The sequence below is a fragment of the Octopus sinensis genome, linkage group LG22 (genome assembly GCF_006345805.1).
Source record: "Octopus sinensis linkage group LG22, ASM634580v1, whole genome shotgun sequence".
Taxonomy (NCBI): Eukaryota; Metazoa; Mollusca; class Cephalopoda; order Octopoda; family Octopodidae; genus Octopus; species Octopus sinensis.
The window spans coordinates 25937641-25942794 of NC_043018.1; the positions used below are offsets into that span (position 1 = coordinate 25937641).

Below are 5154 nucleotides of genomic sequence, written 5' to 3' on the forward strand. Positions count from 1 at the left end.
GTGTATTAACGTTGCAGCAGCATACCTCAGCTGCGATTTCAGAAATGCTTATGTTATCAAAAGAAGATACTCTGTAACTACGTATCTATGCTTATGAAATTATGAGGTTTCATTGTCGCTACTCCTAACTTAATCTACTTTCACTTTCATATTCACCCTGATCGCTGTCTCCAAAGTGAAAGAAAAAGAAATTTGTATTTTAGTATAAGATGGACAAACCGCAAAATTTCTTCTCGAAGTTTAAAAAAAATTATAATTGCCCTCTCTCACCTCAATATTGCGTACTAACCCAGAATCAGGAAATTTACCCTTCCAGATCGGCGAAATTTACCCCTGGAGATCAATTTACCTCAGTTTGGGAACCACTTATCTACACCTTTGAAAATGTGTCTCAGTCAAATTTCAAACAAAAATATGCATTATTGACCGTTTGCCTGTTCTGTGACATATACAAGACACATTTCCCTTTCCCTAGTGTCCATGCATCACATATGATACACATTCCCATTTGTTTCAGTCACTAAAGAGTAACTTGGGACTTATGAAACCAGGCCTAACTAAAAATCTGAAAGCAAGCATGGACGTTTAGGACAAAGTTACGAACACACTTTGGACAGGCATGTCCTGCATGTCATATGTGATACGCAAGACATATTTCCCTGTGCGTTCATGCATCACATATGATACACATTCGTGGAGGTGCAATGGCCCAGTGGTTAGGGCAGCGGACTCGCGGTCGTAGGATCGCGGTTTCGATTCCCAGACCGGGCGTTGTGAGTGTTTATTGAGCGAAAACACCCAAAGCTCCACGAGGCTCCGGCAGGGATGGTGGTGATCCCTGCTGTATTCTTTCACCACAACTTTCTCTCACTCTTACTTCCTGTTTCTGTTGTACCTGTATTTCAAGGGGCCGGCCTTGTCACTCTCTGTGTCACGCCGAATATCCCCGAGAACTACGTTAAGGGTACACGTGTCTGTGGAGTGCTCAGCCACTTACACGTTAATTTCACGAGCAGACTGTTCCGTTGATCGGATCAACCGGAACCCTCGTCGTCGGAACCGACGGAGTGCTTCCATCCATGATACACATTCTCAATTTTTTTCAATCACTACAACAACATGGGTCTTAGGAAAAGAAAGCTTTATATTACTCAGACCGTATGAAAGAAGGGCTAATTAAATAGTCTGAGAAACAATCACGAATGCTCAGGACAAAGTTATGAAAATACTTTGGACAGGCAAAGAAGGGTTTAGAAAGTTATGAGGAAAACGCAAAGTCAAAAGGAGACACTAATTTGTAATTATATCTACCAAGATTTACATAACTTCTTGACTTCTATTTTCTCAATGTTTCTAAGACTGGAAGATATAATAGCTGTCCCCCTTAAGTTGGATTTTCTCAGTTTTTGGCGGAGTTTTCCCGTTTTTTTAAATATTACATCTCAAAACGACTAGGGGAAAAAGCCTAAAAAAAAAAATCACAATATTTTTTAACGTCTGCCCCCCACCCCCACCCCCACCCATCATGCTGGCAGAAGCCATCATTAATTTTTTTTTCTTTTTCTTTATTTTCCATCACCTTATTGCATTTCACACATTTTACATTTTAACACATGAAATCGGCATTAAAAAAAAAAATGACGTATTTTCTCAAACTTTTTCCGTTCTGTGAAATCTTTTTTTTTTTTTTCTATACAACATAATTAAATGAATTAACGAGAATTTATTACGATCGTTACCTAATTTATTTTTTTATCACTGTTTTTTTGTATGTGTTGAATTCCCTACGTGGATATGAATGATTTAGCGTCTTGCTTTTCATTGCGACCACCTGTTTCAACTGACGGTCAAAAAATTGACCACCCGCAAAAGAAATAAATAGGATCTTTTCGGTTTGAACGGCATTTTTTTCTAGCGGTGTCATATGAAATTGTCACCCATAATTATGACCCTAGTATCGATCTATTGCATTTCAATCTCTTTCAGGGTTAGGGTTAGGGGCGGGGAAAGGGTATCTTTTTTTTCTTCACAAATGTAAATAAACCCAAGCTGTTTCTTAAACGAGGGACATATTCATACGGCACAGAATGTTTTTTTACCTCAATAGACGTCAGTGATTGGTTGAAATTGCAGAAATTGAAGAAAAAACCCCAAATATCTTACAAACTATAGAATTTTCTCAATAAAGCCAAGAGAAAAAGATGTTTTATAAACACATTCTACCAGTATACGAAGTTTAAAATTTTTAGTTACCTAGAAATTTTGTTAAAAACTGCCGTTCAAACCGAAAAGATCCAATAAATATTCACTTAGAAAACGTAAAAACAAAAAGAAATAAAAATCAACGCAACTCCTTGCAAGTTGAATTTTACATACCATTTATATTCATTTCCCACACAAAACAAAGCTGTTGTTTGGGTATTCTTTATTCCAAGACCAGTGGCAAATTGCAGGCCGGTTTTATCCTTCACCTCATGACAACTGGCAACCGGTTATTTGAGGGTATTAATTTATGAAATGGAGTTCCTCCGAGGGGGATATGGAGTAACGTTACTCGACAGGACGTGTAGCTCGAAGATCAGATAGTCTCTCCAAGTTGAGCCGCTACTTCTCCGCATTGAGAGATCACAGATCTGGTACCTCGGACATGTGATTAGAATGTCACGGGAAAGAATCGTGAGAATTCTTGGCAGGATATCTAAGGGCAGACCAAGAACGAGATAGTTAGATCATATCCATAGTCTCAGTTAGTCACGCCCGGACACCTAAGCGGAAAGTCTCGTAACAATTGCTTCTGATAGGGCCCTATGGAGTAGGTGCCTGAGGACTCTACTCCCACGGCCCTCCAGCAGAGCCGGTTGCAAGCGAATTAGACAGATTTGTTCAAATTGGGTCTCGCGCCCACGTTCAAGAGGGCCCCGCGCACACGTTCAAGCGAAGGACGCTATGATAAATTTAGGGTGTATCATTGTGGCTAAGGGTGGAGCCTCAAGCCCTCAACACGTTTTTGGCTGGGACTGATGTATTACACGAGGCATATTACACGAGGCATAAAACACCAATCTTCAGCTTTTGTAGAATCTTGGAACGCAGGACGCCATGGGAGTCACAGAACAGGAGAGAATCAGATACAGCCATGGTACGGCTAACAGCTGCAATACAGCAATATGGCTGCTATGCAATACCTCAAATACATGAAATAAATTACTTTCTCCCAAATCCTCCGTGACCCCACGAGAAACTCCAAATGACTCCCCCTCCACCAGGAGTCACGATCCCCAGGTGGCAGTGGGATGATAACGTTAATACAGCTGTCATTCAGGGATACACACGCGCGCGCTTTCAATCAGTTTACAAAACCAAGTCATTGCAGAGAGACAATAACTAATGAAAACAGTGTGTGTGTGTGACACGCTGTCGCCTTTAAGCAAAGGAATGATTTAGAGCAAAGCTTTACTCTATTAACATGTATACACATACACTTATGGCATTACGCACAGGAATAGAAATAACTTAATCCTTCAACTATATTTGTGATTAAACCAAACTTATTCTTTTTTTCTTATCCCTTCCCACCCTCTCTCTCTCTCTCTCCTCACACACACACCTTTCATATTACGTTCTTTCTCGCTCCATCCTCTCTCTCTCTCTCTCTCTGAGTCATTAACTCGGGCAATGCTGGGTATTTCAGCTAGTGTATATATATACATATATATATATATACATACATATATCTATATATATACATACATATATATATATATACATACATATATATATATATACATATATATATACTACATACATATATATATATATATCAATAATATATATATATATATAATTATATATATACTACATATATTATATATACATACATATATATATATACATACATATATATATATATATATATATATAATATATATATATATAGAGATATATACATATATATATATACATACATATATAATATACATACATATATATATATACATACATATATATATATATATACATACATATATATACATAATACATATATATATACATACATATATCTATATACATACATATATATACATACATATATATATATACATACATCTATATATATATATACATACATATATAATATAATATACTACATATATATATATATATACTACATATATATATATATACATACATATAATATATATATATACACATACATATATATATATATATATACATATATATATATATATACTATATATATTATATATACATACATATATATATATACATATACATATATATATATACATATATATATAATATATATACATATATATATATATATATATATATATATATATACATACTGGTTTCAAATTTTGGCACAAGGCCAGGAGTGTTCGGGGGAGAGGTAAGTCGATTATGTTCACCCCAGTCCTGAACTGGTACTTCTCGATCTCAAAAGGATGAAAGCAAAGTCGACCTCGGCGGCATATGAACTCAGAACGTAAAGACAGACGACATGCCGCTAAGCATTTCGCCCGTTGTGTTAACGATTTTGGCAGCTCGCCACCTTATATTTAAATATATATAAATTTACGAATATAATTATACACACTCATACACACATACACGCGTTATATAGTCATCTCGTGGAGAAACGCGTGCATACAGGGAAAGAGCTCTGAATACGTATACAAATTAAAATTTTTAAATCTAAAACCCGTCTCACCTTTGTGTAGTTCCTGCCTATTATGTTCATTTTCGTTTATATTTTCTCATATTTCTCTTTCTTTCTTTCAGTTAAAAAAGCAAGGCTAATTGGAAATGCTGGTAAGTAATCGTAATTTTGTTTTAATGTTTTCATTGGAAAAAAAAAAAGGGAGGGGGGGAATGGAAGCAAAATCGCAAAACAGTCGTGAGGAATTTTAAAATTTCTCTGTTCTTCTTCTTCCTCCTCCTATTTTTCATTGTTGAATTTCTAACTCCAGACATTACTGTTGCAAAATTAATGGTTTTTTATTCATTTTCTCGGTAATTTCTACATATATTTTCAGTACGTTGCACAGATAGTGTTTCTTGAGAAACTGCTCAGGAAATGTCTGCAAAAAAAAAAAAAAAAGAAGAAAAAAAATTTTGCTGTATTTACTTGTC

The 5154-nt window shown here is 35.6% G+C and overlaps 1 protein-coding gene across 1 annotated transcript in view; it reads left to right on the top strand.

Annotated features, from left to right (window-relative positions):
• The first annotated feature begins 4808 nt into the window (after window positions 1–4808).
• The window catches only part of LOC115223135 (protein unc-13 homolog B-like), a 393815-nt gene continuing 393469 nt past the window's right edge, over window positions 4809–5154 (top strand). Inside the window, exon 1 of the mRNA XM_036512114.1 lies at window positions 4809–4833. The gene's annotated coding sequence lies outside the window, so the exon portion shown is untranslated. The remainder of the gene's footprint in view (window positions 4834–5154) is intronic.